Source organism: Pleurodeles waltl, chromosome 9 (genome assembly GCF_031143425.1).
Source record: "Pleurodeles waltl isolate 20211129_DDA chromosome 9, aPleWal1.hap1.20221129, whole genome shotgun sequence".
Lineage (NCBI taxonomy): Eukaryota > Metazoa > Chordata > Amphibia > Caudata > Salamandridae > Pleurodeles > Pleurodeles waltl.
Genome location: NC_090448.1, coordinates 335,534,053 through 335,554,387, shown reverse-complemented (window position 1 = coordinate 335,554,387; position 20,335 = coordinate 335,534,053). Strand labels below are relative to the sequence as shown.

Here is a 20,335-nt window from a genome sequence, read left to right as displayed (position 1 = left end):
CATTCGAGGTCACCCAAAGGTAAGAGGCACAAGAAGAAATCCAAGTGGACTTCGTCTTCGCGACGCCCGTCGGCCGACGAGTCATCTAGGGAACGTCTACGTTCCGAGCGCGGTTCTGGGGAGCCGTCGCCTGAGTCGACTCCGCGTCTTCCCCCCTTGCCGGGGACCGGATCGACCCCCGCTCAAATAAGAGTTTTACCAGGCCATGCGTCTTGTTTTTGAGTGGGTTGTACCCTCGGGTGGGTCTTCGGGCCCAGCAGGGGCCCCTTCGTATTCAACGCCGGTCTCTCACAGTCGACCTCCTTCGCAGCAGGTCCGACGTCGACGATTCCGCCACCGGTGCCCACCGGTGGTAGCCCCATCCTTATTCTGGATGATTCGGAGCGACATCGTACAACGTCGACTTCGACTGAGCCAATTCGGCCCAGATCATTGTCGGAGCATTATTTAAATCAGCCAGACGCAGGAGAGGAATGTGAGGGGTCTGAGGACCCTTTAGAATCTGGATTGAAACAGGACTGGTATAAGCATCTAGGGGAGGCCAGTGGACTGGACACGTCTCCAGATACTGGTATGCTCTCTCCTCCTAATGTGGCTACGGAGTAGGATGCTTCTTTCGCTATGGTGGTGCGTAGGGCAGCTGAGGTCTTGGACCTAGATTTGCCTATGGTGCCAGTCAGGACGAATATCCTGACAAAAGTGCTTCAGCCGGGGGTGACAACATCAGAGCCGATGTTGCCCTTCAATGAGGCTCTTACAGACGTCCTTCTGGGTACGTGGTCCAAACCCAGCACAGGAGCTCCTGTGAATAGGACGGTCGGCCGCCGCCATAGGCCCACTCCCAGTGACCCTAGTTTCCTGACACAACACCCCACTCCTGAGAGCTTGGTTGTCCAAGCCTCTACTTCCCTTGGTGCCTTCCCTTCCGCTCCCCCGGACAGGGAATCCAAGAGGCTGGATCAGTTTGGGAAGATGATGTTCTCTTCCACCAGCCTGGCATTGAGGTCCGTAAACACCTCTTGCCTGTTGGGCTGTTATTCCCATACTTTATGGGATACAGTGGCACAGGTGCTGCCCCAGGTCCCGGAGGGCGTATGGGACACTCTCACCCAGGCTGTCAAGGATGGGAGAGATGCAGCCAAGTTTACGATCCGGTGTGGTTTGGACACAACCGATTCGCTGGGCAGAGCGATTTCATCGTCAGTAGCCCTGCGTCGCCACACTTGCTATGTTCTACTGGTTTCTCAGGGGATGTCCAGTCCAGCTTGATGGACATGCCCTTTGATGGCTCTCGCCTTTTTGGCGAAAAGGCAGACTCTGCGCTTGAGAGGTTCAAGGATTCTCGAGCCACGGCCAGATCCTTGGGCCTTTCAGCGCCAGCACGACAGCAGTCTGTCTTTCGCCCCTTTCGAGGCTTTTGGAAGGGGCGTGGTACAACGCCAGCCACAGTTCAGCCACCGTCCTCAGGCTTCACAGCATCCCAAAAGAGGACGTGGTCGTGGTACCATCAGACCCAGAGGGTCTGGCTAGAGGTCGGCCGCCACACAGCCCCCTCCACTGCGCCCAAGCCCTCCTAGTATGGTTCTGCGGGATCATGTCCGTCCAGTTGGAGGGAGGATTCGTTTTCATCTCCCGCACTGGCTTTCCATCACCACAGACAAGTGGGTCCTGCAGATCATATGGAAGGGCTACTCCCTTCTCTTCCAGTCTTTCCCTCCTTCTATCCCTCCGACAAAGGAATGGCTGATGGAGGACCATCTAGCTTTGCTCCGCGAGGAAGTTACAGCTCTCTTGGCCAAGGAAGCCATAGAAAGAGTCCCGATATCAGTAGGTAGTGGTTGTTATTCACGCTACTTTTTGATTCCCAAAAAGAACAAAGGCCTATGCCCTATCTTGGATTTAAGGATCGTCAATCCCTTCCTCAAGAAGGAGAAATTCAAGATGCTCACTCTTGCTCAGGTTTTGTCTGCCCTAGACCAAGGAGACTGGATAGTAGCGTTGGATTTGCAGGATGCGTATTTCCACATTCCTATCCTGCCAGCCCACAGGCGTTACCTGCGGTTCAAGGTGAGCCATGAGCACTTTCAGTTTACCGTGCTTCCTTTCGGCCTCACCAGTGCCCCTCGGGTGTTCACAAAGGTGATGGCAGTGGTGGCAGCTCATCTGCGCAGGTCAGGGATTTCAGTCTTCCCCTACCTGGACGATTGGCTGTTGAAGGCTTCTACGCCCCAGGCTCTCGTCACCCATCTCCAGACGACGGCGGACCTCTTGCATTCGCTGGGGTTCACTATAAATGTGCCGAAGTCACACCTAACTTCCTCTCAGAAGCTCACTTTCATCGGAGCTGTTCTGGACACAGTGCAGGCTTATCCTCCCGAACATCGGGTCCAGGATATTCAGGTTATGATACCGATGTTTCGGCCTCTATCCTGGATTTCGGTGAGACGGACTCTGAGGCTGCTGGGACTCATGGCTTCCTGCATCCTGTTGGTCAAGTATGCCAGATGGCGCACGAGGGCTCTGCAGTGGGACCTGAAGTTCCAATGGGCACAGCATCAGGGAAATCTTACCGACGTGGTTCAGATCTCAGAGGGGACTGCAAAAGATCTGCAGTGGTGGTTAGTGAACTGTGATTGGGTCAAAGACAGACCCCTCTCCCTTCCCCAACCAGATCTAACGGTAGTGACAGATGCGTCACTTCTGGGATGGGCCAGCCATCTGGGGGAGGTGGAGATCAGAGGTCACTGGTCTCCGGCGTAATCCGGGCTCCACATCAACTTGCTGGAGCTTTGGGCGATCCGGCTAGCATTAAAAGCATTTCTTCCTGTTGTGAAAGGGAAGGTGGCGCAGGTGTTCACGGACAACACTACCGCAATGTGGTACTGCAACAAGCAGGGCGGGGTGGGGTCGTGGACCCTTTGTCAAGAGGCTTTACGTCTCTGGACATGGCTGGAACAGCAGGGCATGACCCTGGTGGTTCAACACCTGGCAGGTTCTCTGAACGCCAGAGCAGACTAACTCAGCCGAAAATCCTTAGAGGATCACGAATGGTGTCTCCATCCGGAGGTGGCGCAAGGACTCTTTCGGCAGTGGGGAGAGCCTTGGTTAGATCTGTTCACCTCCACAGAGAACGCGTAATGTCAGCAGTTGTGTGCATTGGAGTTTCCAAGGGGCTATCGCTAGGCAACGCTTTTCGTCACAAGTGGAGTTCAGGCCTCCTGTACGCCTTTCCGCCTATACCACTTCTGCCCAGAGTTCTCAAGAAAATCAAGAACGACCGGGCCCAAGTAATCCTAGTGGCTCCGGATTGGGCACAGAGAGTTTGCTATCCAGAGCTTCTAAAAAGGTTGCCTCTTCGGTGGATCTTCTGTCGCAGCAGCAGGGGAAGGTTCTCCACCCGAACCTGTCAACTCTGCTCCTTCATGCGTGGAGATTGAGCGGCTACAGTTGATGGTTTATAACTTCCCTCCCGAAGTCTGTGATGTCATTCTGGCAGCCAGGCGTCCCTCTACTAAGTCGATCTATGCCTGCCGTTGGAAACGTTTTGTTTCATATTGTACAGAGAGATCTATTGATCCGCTTTCTTCTTCTCTGTCTAACATACTTTTGTTTATATTTTCTCTCGCCCAGCAGGGTTCCTCCTTAGGGACTCTCAAGGGCTATCTTGCAGCCTTATTGGCTTTTCTTCAGTTGCCGGATCAACCATCTTTGTTTAAATCACCTATAGTACAGAGGTTTTTGAAAGGGCCTGTGCATCTATTCCCGCCTGTGCCTTTCGTTATGCCCCAGTGGGATCTTAATTTGGTTCTTACCTTCCTTATGTGTGCTCCCTTCGAGCCCTTGCATAACTGTCCTCTCCTGCTGCTTACTATTAAGACAGCCTTTTTGGTGGCAATTACATCTGCCAGGAGATTGAGTGAGCTGCAGGCTTTATCTTCAAAGCCACCGTATCTCACGATATATCCTGACAAGGTAGTATTAGGAACTCGTGCCTCTTTCCTCCCCAAGGTGGTGACCCCTTTCCATCTGGGTCAAAACATCACCCTGCCCACCTTCTTTGCACCACCGCATCCCTCTAAGGAAGAGGAGCGTCTCCATCGGCTGGACCCAAAAAGAGCGTTATCGTTCTACCTTGACCGCACTAAAGAGTTCCGGGTGGATGACCAACTCTTTGTGGGATACGTTGGTGCAAAGAAGGGTCGGGCAGTGCAGAAACAATCCATTTCGCGCTGGGTCGTTCTCTGTATAAAAATCTGCTACGCTTTGGCAAAGAAGCAGCCTCCTGAGGGCTTGAGAGCTCATTCTACTAGGGGGAAAGCTGTTACCACTGCATTAGCACGTGGCGTACCGGTGGTGGAGATCTGTCAGGCTGCAAAGTGGGTTTTTTTGCACACGTTTGCAAAACACTACGCCTGGATAGTCAGGTGAGAAGAGAGGGGCATTTTGCCCGGTCTGTTTTGCAGGACTTTCTGGTGTAAAAGTCTCCTTCAGACCCACTGCCATGGGTTATAGCTTGGGTATCTATTCTAAGGTAAGGAAGCTGCAGCTAGAAGTCTCTATCAGATGAACTAGTTACTTACCTTCGGTAACGAGGTATCTGGTAGAGACTATATCTAGCTGCAGATTCCTTACACCCGCCCAAGCCTCCCAGCTCTGCAGATATTTTTCTTGTGTAGATATACATATATGTATATATGTATTTGTGTACATATGTATATTTATGATCTTGCCATTTTTGCCTTTCTTAAAGGCATGAAAGAATTTTTACTTAAACAGAGGTAAAATCCATAATGGTTGGTTCTTCCATGACTCTGCGCTTCTGCCGTGGGAAGTTGTGGAAAAGAACTGACGTACGCGCGCTGAGACGGCATCTATATAGACAACCGTGACGTCATATACGGCTCCAACGACGCTGGTCGACGCATGCAGATCCGAACGGCGGCGCGCACGCAGGGTACTGCTCAGAAAAAAATCCCGATTCGAAGCTGACGCCAGGGAATTCTAAAGTAAGGAATCTGCAGCTAGATAGAATCTCTACCAGATACCTCATTACCGAAGTAAGTAACTTGTTCATCAGGCACACACTCAAAGAAGTCCGACACCTATTTATAAAAAATAACATGCACTTTTATATATACTTAGATGCCAGGAACACCGGAACCAGGTGAGTACTTTACGAGATATACAAGTTTAGAGTTTTTAAAAGTTGGCACAGTGCAATTTTTGGGTGTGGTAATTTTATTCTATTGGGGGAAAAACATGACCTGCTTTCAGGCACTTCACAGCAACTTAGGGGACTGTTCTCCAAAATGTAAGGTGAATAGAGGACAAGGTCCAAGGCCACACCAACAGGTCACCTTGGGAGCACTGGTGCATCCGGGAGCAGAGGTGTGTTACGGTGTCGGGTGTCCCATTCATTTCAGTGTGGAACGGTTCTGGTCACAAAGTTAATGCAGGGATGGACTGGAGTTCAGTGCAGGGGAACCCCCAGTTTGGCTCGACCCTTGATGTCCTCTGGCACGTGGGGACATTGTTGGTCCACTCCTTTTTGGGCTGTACGGCACGAGTGCAGAGTTTTTCTGGCATCTGGGTCCAGTACTGGAGTTCCTCGTAGTTGCAGGGGTTGCAAAAACAGTCTGCAGGTGTGGATTGGAGGTCCAGTCCAACCAAACCAACAAGTGGGTTTAGGTCTCAGTTGTCCTGACGTGTATCCGGTCTTTGTCTCCTGGTCACTCGTGGTTGTAGAGAGGTCTGCCGAAATGGTCTGCAGACACCATCGTGAAGCCACAGTGGGTGCACTAAAGGTGGACTTTGTTTCTGGAGGGCCTGGGGACCACACAGACACCACTGGCCCACTTCAACACAGGCTAGGTGGCTTGAGTGCAGTGGTGATGTCCGGGAACAGGTTTTGCAGCCCCGTTTCTCACAGATCTTTGTTGGGTGCCTGTGGATGCAGAGGAGCAGCTCCTCTACTATTAGGAATTTTTTCCTGGTGATTTGCGAAGCACCTGCAGCTCCCCCAGTTTCTTGGAGGCTGCAGTGATAGGACAGGGTAGTTGCTCCTCGAATTTTTGGTGAAGCAGCCAGTTCGGCAGTGTTGGCGCCAAGTCATTCATGCTCCTCGCTTCTCAGGTCCAGCAGACTTCTTGTCCACTCCTTCTTTTGTGTCCAGCGAAGATCTGACGATCTGGTATCAGGGGTTTCCCTAAATGCTCAATTTAGGGAACATTAAAGGGAGTGAAGGGTAGTAGCCAATTGTATACTTGGCCCTGGGATAACCACACCCCCTGGTTGACCACTTCCTTTGAGGAGTGGGCATCAACCTGTTCAGACATATAAATACCACCACACACAAGATGATGACATTTCCTAGTTGGTGTCCTCTTTGGGCTGGCTACCCTAGGGGTGTGCCCAGTCTAGAAAGGCAACATGCCTCCTGCATAGCTAATTTTCCCACCTGTCCAGTTGTCTGGTGGTCCATGGGGGAAGGAGGTTGCCATCTTCCTCCGAGGAAGGCCAGATCTGCATGCTAAATGCGGTTGACTTCTTTGAAGCTCCCTGCCTTTGGAATGCAGAAGTCTTCCTCACCCTAGTCCGGACAGGCTTTTGTTTTTGACTTCTCGACAGAGGCTCTCCCTGGGAGGGCAGATTCTCATCTGTTGGAAGCAGATTGGCCAGAACTGGTCATTGAGCTTACCAGCAGTTGGTAGTATTTTCAGGTGGCACCTCTAAGGTGCCCTCTTGGTGCATGTATTAATAAATCCATCACTGGAATCTGTGAGGCATTATTAATGCATGATGGCTGATACCAAACATCCCTATCTTCAGAGAAGCCGTCTTGTAGCTGGGGAACTCATATTGACCACTGTCCAGCACATGTATTTAAAGGGGCTTCCCTGCATGCTTACTATATTTACGAATCGACAGACATAGTAGGGGGGTATTTGTTCTTGCATATGTCGTCACTGGTAATATACACCTGCCTTAGGGCTGAAAGCCCTGCTGTACTGGTGACTTACAAATATTACAAGCAGTGTTTAGATGGCATGGCACATAAGTGTGTGCCATGTTGTGTTTTCACTTTTAGGGAGCACCTTGTCATGCATCCTGCAATGGCAGTATGCATGAGGTTGGTGCTGTGTTCCTTAGAGTGGCACCAGTTGTGCTACAGCTCTTAGGGGCCCTCTTCAGTACCCATGCACTGGGTGCCAGGGATGCCATTTACTAGGGACTTACAGTGGTGCTAAAATACCTGGTTCCTTGAGGATCATGTAGCCAGGTGTCTTGTTTTGGGGAAGGACTTCTGGCACTGGAGCCCTGGTTAGCAGGAACCCAGTGCAATTTAGTCAAACGAGACAAAAAGTGGGTGGGGTAATGCAATCAGAATAGATTCTTACACCTGGACAGTCTGGTTCGACTGGAGGGACACTTTGCCTGCTCGGTCCTGCCAGACTTTCTGGTTTGAGGCCATTCACAGACCCACCTCTGAATAAGTATTGCTTTAATATACATTTTAAAAGGTGAGTACTCTGCTGCTAAACGTTTCTTTCTGAACAACAGGTTACTTACCTTCGGAAATGCTATTTCTTGTAGAGAATATCTAGACACTGGTTAGTCACCGACCCTCACAACCACCAATTTCTGTGATTGGTCTCTATCCATTAATAAGTTCCCACGTCTAGGATCTGCACAAAGTAGCAATTAGCTTTTGGGGCTCCTCCTCTGTGGACTTGGGTCTTGAAAGCAACTGACAGCGCGCTAGAGTGACACCTATATAGGCCAGCATGTAATTTCCAGAGCGGAACGTTAGCGGAGAGACTCAAGACGCCACCCACCTTCAAGCATTTAGAAGTACTGCTGAAAGGTTTCTGGATCCAGTCTGACACCTGGAAAATATTCAACTGGTGAGGAATCTGCGGCTTGAGAGGGTCTACCAGAAAGAGCCTTACAACTCTGTACTCTAAATACAGTCTTCCTCTTTTCAATACATCAACACGTCGAGTAAGTGAACTACAGAAGCTTTGGGTGCAAATTCCATCCACCAGCCTCTTTCTGGAAAAGTTGGTACTGAGGACTATGGGGGCCTTCCAACTCAAGGTTGTGACTCCCTGCCACAATGGCTAATTTATCATTCTTCCAGCATATTTTTGCTCCCCTGCATTACTTGAAAGAGAAGGAGAGATTCCATTTTCTTGACCCTAAGAGTGTTCTGAGCTTTTACATAGACTCTTTCAAAGGCCATCCAATGGATACGATTTTTGTGGTTTTTCTCTGGAACAAAGAAAGGGAAAAGTGCAAAATAGGACCCTAGTCAAGGTGAATAGTCCCTCTGCCTCACATTCTGCTACACACTGACACTCACTCCACCAGGGACAATGCCACCAAGATGGCATTGTAAAAGGGTTACCTAATTTGGACAGTGACCAAGCTGCAACATGTTGGTGCGCTTCTGCCTTGACAGGTGTGGTGCGACGGTCACATCAGTCTGTCAGTTCTCCAGGACTTTTTGGTATGAGTCCATTCACCATCCCCACCAGCTTGGCATGGTTTCCATTCTTAAGGTGAAGAATCTGTGGTTAGTAGTATTCATTAGAAGAACAAGTTGCTTACTTTCAGTTACATTGTTCAAAGTGGATATTTTATCTAAGTGCACGCAATCCTGCACAGTGCTCTGCGTCAGAGGGCACCTAAGAAACAAATTGATGCCCCTGATGTCAGCATGTAGGTTTGGCACTTATATGCGGATCCACTCCATCACTTCCTGGGTTCTACTCTGTCACTTTCTGAGAGACATGCAGTCACCACAGAGCCATACAATGCTTCCTATCGGCACAGGAGCACTGGTGCAAAGTAATGATATGATGAGCAGTTAGGTAGAGGAGCCACCATAAAGAGCATTACCAAAGGGATATAACTTGCTCTTTCTACAATAAAGGCCTGGAATAGGGTTAGGGTTAAGAAGGGTACCTGCATTGTGTGATATGGTAAACCCCCGACCATCAGGGTGGTAATGGTGGTCACTTCATATCTTCCTCTCCCTTGATAACTGGTTGCTGAAGGTGGGCTCTCTACAGCTGGTATTGCATCTTTTGAGTTCAATGTCAGTGCTCGGGTTTTCCATCAACCACCCCAAGTAGGATCTTATGCCCCCCCCCAACATCTGTCTATATTTTGTAGGAATGATATGTCTGGGATTTCCCACCTCTCTGGAGTATTCAGGACATTTGAGTTAAGATTCTGATGTTTTGGGAAGGAATTATTTTTTGTCCCTATCAGTCATGTGCATTTTGACCTTCTGGCTTCCTGCATCTTGTTGATCAACCATGCCCCTTAGCACATGCAGGCACTTTAGGGTTACACCTGCATCCACTGGAATTAGCACTAGGGCTGGCCGCTGAACAGTGTCCAGATTTTCTCTGGAGGCAGCAAAAGATATACAATAGTTTTATGTGATGGAAAAGCTCTCTTATAGGAGACCCTTATACCCTTCCTTGACGTCAGGCACAGAGCTGGCCAATGCCTCTACTTTGGTGAAAGATGCATATCTGTAGATCTTGGACTTTGGGCTCCAGCAGAGCCGATTTGTTATATCAACCTGCTCGAGCGTTCCACCTGTCTCTGAAGGCATTTTTGCCTTTTCTTAAGTCAGTTCTGATCCTCCTGGACATCATGACTGTGATGTGGTCTGCCAACAAGCTGGGCATGTTGGGACAATGCAACCTCTTACCTTGCAAGAATCCTTTCAGGTGCATAATGATAGGGTCATTCTAGGGCCTAACCCCACATTCTTTTTAAGGAGGTATCTCCTTTTCACCTCAACCATTAAACTTTTTTTGTGTATCTGTTTTAGCACCCAAGCAGCTATTGTTGGCCAAACAGTCTTAAGAATCTTATTTCAGACATCTGCACCCTCCGCCCCTTAACCACCACTTTCTTGGCTACTACTTTACATTCTATTCAGAGCATATGTGTACATAGGCTACAAACTGAAAATGTTACCCTGTGTGCATCTTTAGTGCTGTAGATTCTCTCATGTCCTTCCACTTTACCAGGGATCAGTGTTAGTTGCACATGTCCTCATTCTCAACATTTATTTCCTCACACGTTACACACATGGCCATTACACTAACCTCACTTTCCCGCCGTACTGCGTTTGGTGAAGGGGTAGTTTTTTAACATCTAAAAGGACTAAAGTTAGTATTTTTTTACACTGCAACCAACAGTTATTAATGCTCTGCGTCTTAGAGCGTGGAAAGAAAAGGTAAGTAGATTTTTTTTAAACCGATGTCCGCGCCCATGGGTGGCCCTTATGTGCGTATCCACTCTATTGCTTTCAGTGTGGTAAGGAGCCAGCATAGAGCTGCACAATACCACATAGCAGCATGCAGGCATTTCATGAAGGTAGCCGCAAGATATTTGCAATAGGGATACTTGTTCTGTGAAACACATAATCTAATTGAGACTTCTAGCTGCAGGATCCTTACCTTTGAATTATCCCAACACTCAAGCTGGATCCATGAGCAGCACCTCTGAGTGCCGTTAGGTGGCGTCATTCGGCTCTGTTTGCGCTGTTGACGTCATCCACTCCAGAAGTGACATCCACGGCATCTATATAGGGACTGGAAATACTTGGGAAGAAGTTTCTCCCTTAGCTTACCAGTGCAATTTGTGAACACTGCATTCCTTTTAGGCCGCTACTCCCACGCTCTGTGGATTCGGTTGTGCAAGTGCTGCCTACAATCCCGAATGTGAACTCGACACAACTGACTCACTAGGCTGATCGGTTTTGTCGACAGTAGCCTTTAGGCACCACACTTGGCTATGCAGTACTGGCTTTTCAGGGGATGTCACATCTTCTTTGATGGACATGCCCTTTGATGGCTCCCATCTCTTCAGAAACAAAGTGAATTCAGTGCTTGAGAGGTTTAAGGACAGTTGGGCTGCAGCCCAGTCCTTGGGGTTATCTTCTGCCCTGTGCCATCCCAGTCCACTTTCGCCACTTTTGTGGCTGTGGAAGTTCCTGCCCAGCCACCGTGCTGGGAATGCTACCCTGCCCCTTCGCTGCTGAGGGTTCAGTGTCCACAATCCTTGTGGATCAGGCAGCCAAAGATCGGTTCAGACCACCACCCCTCCCACAGCTGCAGCCTCCAAACTGTCCTAATCTGCCCTTATACCATCACTGGCACCCAGTTAGTGGCAGGATCCATCATCACCTGCCCCACTGGCATTTCAAAACATTGACAGGTGGGTCTTGCAGTTGATCCGAGAGGTCTACTCCCTCCCCTTCCTGACTACTCCTCCCCTTATGCCACCATCTCAAGACAGGCTGACAGAGGATCATCTTTCTCTTCTCAACAAGGAAGTTGTGACTTTCTTGACCTAGAGAGCCATAGAGAGGGTCCCAACACCTGAAGTAGGTCATGGATGCTATTCTGGCTACTTTCTGGTGCAGAAGAAGGATGGAGGCCTTTTTATTATCCTAGACCAACAGCCCCTCAACTACTTCCTTAAGAAGGAGACATTTAAAATGCTCACTTTGTCTCAGGTTATGCCCGGGACCCAGGAGACTGGATGTTGGACTTACTGGACATCTGTTTTCATATGCCCACAGCTGTTACCTGCAGTTCACGGTCAGCCATAAATATTTTCAGTTTGCTGTGCTCCCTTTTGGCCTGACCAGCGCCTCTCGGGTGTTCACCAAGGTGATGGCAGTGGTTGCAGCTTTTCTGTGGAGATTAGATGTGTCTGTCTTCCCCTATTTCAACAACTGGCTGTTGAAGGCAGGTTCACCCCAGGCAGTTGCCTCACACCTCCAGATTACGGCGAACCTCATGCACTTGTTGGGGTTCCCTATAAACTTGCTGAAGTCACACCGACTTCCTCTCAGACACTCCCTTTCAAATGAGCTATTCTGGACAGTGTGCAGTTTAGGGCTTATCCTCCCGAGTAGTGAGTCCAGGATAACCTGATAGAGACTTCTAGCTGCAAATTCCATACCTTTGAATTTAACAGGCGTTAGACTGGATCTGCGTGAGCAGTACTGTAGAAAAGCACTCTTTTTTTTAATTTTATTTTTATTTTTTATACATGGTTCGTTCCCACTTTTTGCCTTGTTTCTGACTTGACTTTGACTTAGTGCACTGGGTCCCTTCTAAACAGTTCCCCAGTGCCAGATCTCTTTCCCCAAAACTGCACAGTTGTTTTTCACAATTGGTAAACTCTTTAGCTACCACTGTAAGTGCCTAGTAAATAGTACCCCAGTACTTAGTGTAGGAGGCTGGCTCAGTATATGGTTTACACCTATAGGTGAGGCACTCTGTACTGAGTCTGGGCAACCCTTAGTGATATTGTAAGTGGATCAAGATAACCTGAGCTCACATAACCAGAGGTCTCGATGGGTAGCTGTGGAGAGCAGCTATGGTTTTTTAGGGAGGATTTGGAGCAATTGCAAATACCACATAAGTCTGTCAGTGATATACACACAAGAAAGAACGACACCAGTGTTAGAAAAATGATGTATTATTTGTTAAAACACAGGCACTAAACTAACTTTGGTACATTGCCTAACCGGAGCTATATACACACACAAATATACTTAAAAACAGGTAAGTAAAGGCATAAAATAACATGGACCCTATGGGGAAGCCAAACCATATACAAAAAAAATGGGATGCAAAAGTCATTACCAACCAAGACTACCGCCCAAGGATCTTCAGGACTGGGGAAGCAATAAAATACCGAAGGTAAGTAGCTAGGATTCCCCAGGCACCTTTGTGCAGAGATGTTACCAGGTGTCCATTGGGGTAACTCAAGGAAGTTGTGGTTAGAGTTTGTGTTCCAGGACCCTTCGCAGAAGACCCAGAGGAAACCCATTGGGACATGGGAGGATCAAGAGTGCCCTCACCCGTGGATACCATGAGAAGTGGAGTACCTACACCAGGAAGCCCAGATGCATAGGGGTGAAGTCATGTTGGAACCTCCCGTTGAAGTCAGTGGAGACCTCTGTTGTCCAGCTGCCGTTGTGACCCGTGGACCAGGTTGGTGGAAACCAGGCATGGGTTCCGGACAGAGAGGACCTAAAGAAAGAGGGGACAGTGTCCTGACCAGCTGGAGATGCCCAGAGGGTGCAGGAGGACAATGCCCACTCTTCTTGAAGATGCTTTCCCGAGGGACGGTTGTCATGGAAGTGCAGCTGTGGTGTCCAGGCAGGAAGATTCCAGGAGTTGTCCACGAGCTGTCCCATGCCGGTAGTAGAATTGCAGAGGGGGGTGGAGGGGGCCAGCGGAGGCTGAAATCAGTCAACAGCCGGGCCACCAACAAGCCTTGGCTAATACAAGAAAGCTGTGCACTAAGTGTTGCAGGATTTGGGGGACCAGCAAGGTCCAATGAACTCAACCTTTGTAGGTAAGCCAGGGCCAGCCCTCAGCAAGCAGGAGAGCCTGCAGGACTTGGTGGAGACCCAAGGAAGGACCCTCTGGCAGCAGGCACAGGGAGTCGCAGGGGGGCCTCAGCAGCACAACAAAGATGGATGCCCACGTCGCAGGTGCTGCAGGGAGGATGTCGTTCTTGGAGTTGTGTGAGGCTGGGGGTTCTTGGAGCTAGGAGGTCTTCGGACTGAAGAGCCAACAAGCCTTGGCAACAACAAACGAATGCATAGCACAGGGTTTCCAGCCAAGCAGCTCCAGCGAGGGACCACAGACTTCCCAAATGCAAACAAGATAGGTCAGACATCTGGAGAGCCATCGAACCACCACCTGTGTTCTAGAGCCTTGAAGAGTCTGTGGGGCAGCAGGATCCACAAACCGGAAGTTAAGGTGCCTGTGGAAGCAGAGGAGTGACTCCTTCACTCCAAGGGAGATTCCTTCTTGCTGTCCCAAGTGCAGGTAGAGTCCTTGTGACTGTGGAGGCTGCTTGGACACGGAAGCTGAAGAGTCCTTGCAATGCACGGGGACAAAGTTGCAGTAGGAGCCCTCCTACTAGTTGCAGTCTTGTCTTGGTTATAGGCAAAGTCCAGCAGCAGTTCCAGTGTCTACTTTGCAGAAGGGTCTTGCAGACGAATCTAGGGTTCCACCCTCAGGGGAGCCCTTATGTAACCCAAGACGGAAGTTGAACAGCTCCTGCAGTGACCCACCTATCGGGGGGGGGTTTGGGATGCTAATCTGGTGAACTCCCTAGTCAGATGCTCTCAGGGGCCTCTGCTCATCTTATTTCCAAGATGGCAGAATCAAGTGGCCACCTTTCAGAGCTTTGGGCACCTCCCTGGGGGAGGAAATGGACAGCAGGGTGGTCCCTCCCCTGTCCTTTGTGTGGTTTTGCACCATGGTGGGAGCCAGGGGGTCCTGCACTGGAGTAAATTGGTTTATTCAAGGAGGGCACCAAATGTGCCCTTCAAAGCTTTCTGGTGGTACTCAGGAGCACCCCCAGCCTAGCCCAGAGACCCCTGTTTCTAAAGGCGATGGGGTAACACCTCTCCTCCACAGGAAATTTTTTGTTCTGCCTTCCCCTGCCAGGGTTAGGCTCAGCAGCAGGAGGACAGAACAGTTGCTTGCACACAGACCCTGCAAGGCTGTACAGGCAGACATGGGGGGTGTTCCTGTAAGGAGCCGCCACAATACATGGTATCATGCAACTAACACTGGAGTCAGTGCAGTTGCATGATTCTAACAAGTTTGATACCAAACATGACTAGGTTCGGTGAAGCCATTATATAGTTGGACATCTCGTGATGACCAGTGTCCACTGCTTACCTTAAAATGGCTTCCCTGAACTTACAAAGCTCAGGAAATGGGGACTGTTGGGATACCTTTGCTCATGCGGGGGTACCCTCACACTTAGAACCATGCACCCTGCCCTTGCGCTGAAGGGCCTATGTAGGAAAGTCCATTGTTTGCATGGTTACCCCCTCCCACACACACCGTTTGCCTAGTGTTGATGCCAACTTCGAAAGTGTGCTGGGACCCTGCTAACCAGACCCCCGCACCAGTGTTCTTTCCCAAAAACTTGTACCTTTGTTTCCACAATTGGCACCGCCTGTCACACAGTTAAGTCCCTTGTAAAAGGTACCCTTGGTACCAAGGGCCCTGTGGCCAGGGAAGGTCTCTAAGGGCTGCAGCATGCATTATGCCACCCTAGGGGACCCTCACTCAACACATGCACACTGCCTTGCAGCTTGTGTGTATTGGTGGGGAGAAAAAGACAAAGTCGACATGGCACCCCTCTCAAGGGTTAACCATGCCCAAGGAAGGCATTGCCTTACAAGTCCTATTAAACTTCTTATTGAATTGTACTGCGTTTTGACTTTTGGTGAGGGTGGGTTCGCTGGACTGGCCCGATTGGGGAGGCAGCATGGGTGGGAATGTGAACTACTGGTTGTTGGGATTGTTGGTGCTATACCTTTTTCAGCTCTTTTTCTTCCTCTCTCCTTAGCAGCTGCTCCTTTGTGCGGAATGGTTGGGGAGGGCATGCGTCTGGATGGTTGTTGGGACGCTGAATACCAGTGCAACAGCTGTTAGATGTCTCACTTGGAATGTCGGGGGCTAAATGATGGCCGCAAGATGCGCTTGGTGTCGGCTTATGTGCAGCGCCACGCAATTGATACCTGCATGCTACAAGAGACACACTTGCTTGAGGGCGCGAGAGCTGGCTGGGTAAGTGAGAGCCATATGGCAATGCACTCTGTCTACGCGCGAGGCAATTTTGATTATGAAGTGATTGGGGGGGGGGGGGGGGGGCTTTAAGATGTCATGCTCAGGGGCACTCTGTATGACAGACCGTTCTGTTTGATCTCTCTTTATGGCCCTAATATTGACCCTGAGTTCTTTGGGGAAGTTTGTCATCTGATTGGTTCGCTAGGCCCTGGCTCCATTTTGTCCAAGACTTCAATGTGGACTTGGGCCCGGAGGCGGACCGCAAAAGCCCGGCCGAACCTCAACATAGGCGGGCTGTGAGGGCATTGGCGCATGTCATGGCTGAGGGCGCTTTGGTGGATTTGTGGAGGGCCCAAAATGGTGGAGATAGGCAAGGTACGTGAATTACTTACACGCATGGCAGCTGGTCTAGATTAGATAGGTGTCTGGGTACCAGAGATGTGGAACTATGAATGACGTCTATTGAACATATGCCCAGCACTCTTTTGGATCACTCCCCGGTTTTGTTAGAGCTTCATGTGCCTGATGGACCGGGCCTTGTGTTCATGTGGCGGTTGCCTAGTAGAGCGCTGAGAGATCGTGTTTTTCGGTAAAAGATTCGTACTGCTTTCGTGGACTATTTCCGAATTAACCAGGGCTCGGTGTCTTCTGCTGGCACCCTCTGGGAAGCCTTTAAGGTTGTGATCCGCGGTGTCTGTTTGGCGGAGCAACATGGTGTGCTGAAGGCAATTCGACAGGAGCTGTCAGCACTGGAGGCCTGTCTTGCTGAGTTGGAGAGGCGGCTGGCTTCCAGCTGGTCCGTGGATCTTCTGGCTGAAGTTCGGGAGGTGCTGTCATGCTATGAGGAGGCAGTGCTTCTCGAGGTGTGCTTCCTGGACAAGGAGGTGCAGGCGAGATGATATGGCGAGGGTCAGGCGGACGTTGGCGACCCTGCTTCGCAGGCCGTGGGCTGGGAATTTCAACTGGGGCAGTTTGGATGGGTCGTCAAAAAATAAGGGGATTCAGAGGATTAAAGGTCCAGTGTATACCCTCCAATAACAGTTACTAATAATGTAATACACTGTTCCTAAAGGACAAGAAGGGAACAGGGTGAGTACTAGGGGGTCCTATTTAGTAGGAGCAAGAGTCCTCACACACCCAAGAGGGTGTCATGCTTCATCATCGGACGAGCTCCTCGTCAGACCGGCGCTGCAATGTCTGACGGGCACCACCCATCGGGGGGCTCTTTGCCGGAGTTCTTTTCGATGATGCCACACTATCCCGCAAGTGAGTAGGGAGAGAGGGAAGGGGGAGAGTTCAAAAAGAAAGAGTAAAATTGGCTCAGAAACCCTCACTAGGAACTATCTTTATTTATGCGGGGTACAGGCCAAGGTTAAAACAATTACCAGGAGAGTGAAATAGAGATGATGCTCGACCACTCTCTAACTGAATAACACACAACAGGGTGGTCAGGAAACTACAAGACCCACCTCAGAATCGGGTCAGTTTGGATGGGAGCTGTAGAGGTTCAGAGTGTCATGGCCAACTTCCATTCGGCTCTTTATGCTGAACAGCCAGGGATGAGTGGTTCGATTACTACTGCTTACTTTGAAGAGATTAGCCTGCTTTGGCTTGAGAACTCACAGCCACTACCTAGATGTCCCCTTTTCGGTTAAGGAAGTGATCCATGCTATACGTAGTTTGCAGGTGATAAGGCTCTGGGGCTGGATGGCTTGACGCCAGCCTTCTATAAGGAATATGCAGATGTTTTAGCGCTGCACCTTCTCGAGGTCTATGCTGAGGCCCTTGAGAGGGGTGTCCTACGGGCTTCTCTGCAGGAGGCTCTTATAGTGATGATTCTGAAACCGGGGAAGGATCCTAGTAGCTGTGACTCGTATCAGCCGCTCTCGTTAATAAACATTGCTAACAAGATCTTGGCAAAGCTTATTGCGATGCGCCTGCAGCCCTTGCTTGCAACCTTGTTTTTACCAGACCAATGTGGCTTTGTACCTGCGTGTTCAACACTGTATAATTTGTGTATCTTTTTTGTGATTTCTAGTATGATCGGACCTGGCGAGCATGTGGCGGCTGTCTTTCTGGATGCCGCGAAGGCGTTTGATTCGCTAGATTGGTCGTATATGTTTGCCCTACTGGCCAGAGTAGGTTTAAGCGTCAGATTTATTCAACTGATATGTCTCTTGTATTCACAGCCGACTGCTCGATTGAGAATCAACGGGATGCTGTCCGCTTCTTTTTTGATTGCTAGGGGCACTCGCCAGGGATACCCCCTTTTGCCGCTACTTTTTGCAGTGGCCATGGAGCCCCTTGCATCACGATTGCGACAGCACCCTAATCATAGGGGGCTGGTGTTCCGGCAGCATCCTATTCTCATCTCTTTGTATGCGGACGACATTGCGCTGTATATCTGTAAGACGCAGGCGCATCTGGATGTTCTGCTAGATGAGGTTGTTCAATTTGGCCGGCTGTTCGGGATAAGGATTAACTGGTCCAAGTCGGTGGTACTGCCTTTGTCTGGTGCCACTTGCAGTGTCCATCTAGGTATCCCCTGTGCTGGGCGGACAGGCCGGTGTGCTATCTAGGTATTTGGCTGAGCCTGAAGGTGGATGAATTGTGGTCGGCTAACAACGGCACGGCGGTGGCAGGGCTGAAGGATAAGGTGGCGGTCTGGCGCTCATGATTGATGGCCAGTTAACTGAATGTCTACACGAGCTAGATATGGTTACTTTGAGGTCATGGTTTTCGGTGGGGATGTTTATCTCCCTGGAGGATGCGATAGGAGTGTGCAGCGACACTGCATTGTATTGCTTGCTCTTTTTTAGGATCTGGTCCTTGCTGCAGGCGCAGTATACCTGCTTTCCTGCAGAGCCCCCTCTTTGCCGTGCGCTGGAATTATTGTACAAGGCACTGACTGCTCGCCGCCTCATTATGAGCCTGTATACTTGCTCGCAGACTATGGAGCCCTTGGCTGATTCCAAGGCCAGGGTACACTCGGAGGCGGACTTGGGTGCACCCATCTCGAAGGAGCAGTGGCTCTATTGTTGTGCACAGATGAATTACAGATTGCGCCTAATCCATTTTAATTTCCTGCATAGGCTGTATTATACGCCTAGTCGACTGAAGAAAATGGGTCTTAGAGCGGATGCTAATTGTGTACGCTGCTCGGCCTTGGAGGCGGATTTCATGCATTTGGCATGGGATTGCGGAGCGTTGCACGATTACTGGTCTGAGGTGTTGCATGCATTTGATGGGATGTCTGGCCTTGCGTTGCCGCGTACTCCAGTGATGGCGCTTCTGGGCTATGTGGAGGAGATCCCCTCTGCGTCCAGATGGCTGATGGGATTGCTGCTGTTACTCACTAAACGCAGGGTGGCGATGTGCTGGGGACGGAAGCTGGTACCTCGCTGTGATGACTGGCTGAGAGATGCTGCATACTGTCAGGAGCAGCTGGCAGTGTACTGGGAGTTGATACTGGAGGGCTTTGACCGAGGGGTATTTGGGCCCTTTAAGGAAATGCCTCCTTGGCATGGTTACCCCCTGACCTTTTGCCTTTGCTGATGCCAAGTTATGATTTGAAAGTGTGCGGAGGCCTGCTAACCGGGCCCCAGCACCAGTGTTCTTTCCCTAACCTGTACCTTTGTCTCCACAATTGGCACACCCTGGCATCCAGGTAAGTCCCTTGTAACTGGTACCCCTGGTACCAAGGGCCCTGATGCCAGGGAAGGTCTCTAAGGGCTGCAGCATGTCTTAAGCCACCCTGGGGACCCCTCACTAAGCACAGACACACTGCTTGCCAGCTTGTGTGTGCTGGTGGGGAGAAAATGACTAAGTCGACATGGCACTCCCCTCAGGGTGCCATGCCAACCTCACACTGCCTATGGCATAGATAAGTCACCCCTCTAGCAGGCCTTACAGCCCTAAGGTAGGGTGCACTATACCATAGGTGAGGGCATAGGTGCATGAGCCCTATGTCCCTACAGTGTCTAAGCAAAACCTTAGATATTGTAAGTGCAGGGTAGCCATAAGAGTATATGGTCTGGGAGTTTGTCAAACACGAACTCCACAGTTGAAGTGACCCCCGGGTCCCTCCATTACTTCCTATACAAAACCCGATGCCTGTTTGCACACTGCGCCGCTGAGGGTGTACTTTCTGTGCCTTCTTGTGTCCCCCCCCCCCCCCCCAACACTCCTCCCCTCCCCCCTGGTCTGCCCCCGAGGACGCGGGTATTTACCTGCTGGCAGACTGGAACCGGGGCATCCCTGTTCTCCATAGAAGTCTATGTGTTTTGGGCATCTCCTTGACCTCTGCACCTGACCGGCCCTGAGCTGCTGGTGTGGTAACTTTGGGGTTGCCTTGAACCCCCAGCGGTGGGCTACCTATGCCCCAACTTTGAGACTTGTAAGTGTTTTACTTATCTTCAAAATAACCTTTACTTACCTCCCCAGGAACAGTTGATTGTTGCACTGTGTCCACTTTTGAAATAGCTTATTGCCATTTTTACAAAGACTGTACATGATATTGTGTTCATTCAAAGTTCTTAAAGTACCTAAGTGAAGTACCTAACATTTAAAGTATTAACTGTAAATCTTGAACCTGTGGTTCTTAAAATAAATTAAGAAAATATATTTTGCAATATAAAAACCTATTGGCCTGGAATTGTCTTTGAGTGTGTGTTCCTCATTTATTGACT

At 50.0% G+C, this 20,335-nt stretch overlaps 1 protein-coding gene across 1 annotated transcript in view; it reads left to right on the top strand.

Annotated features, from left to right (window-relative positions):
* The window catches only part of USP4 (ubiquitin specific peptidase 4), a 789,752-nt gene that overhangs the window by 719,160 nt on the left and 50,257 nt on the right, over window positions 1–20,335 (top strand). The window lies entirely within an intron of this gene.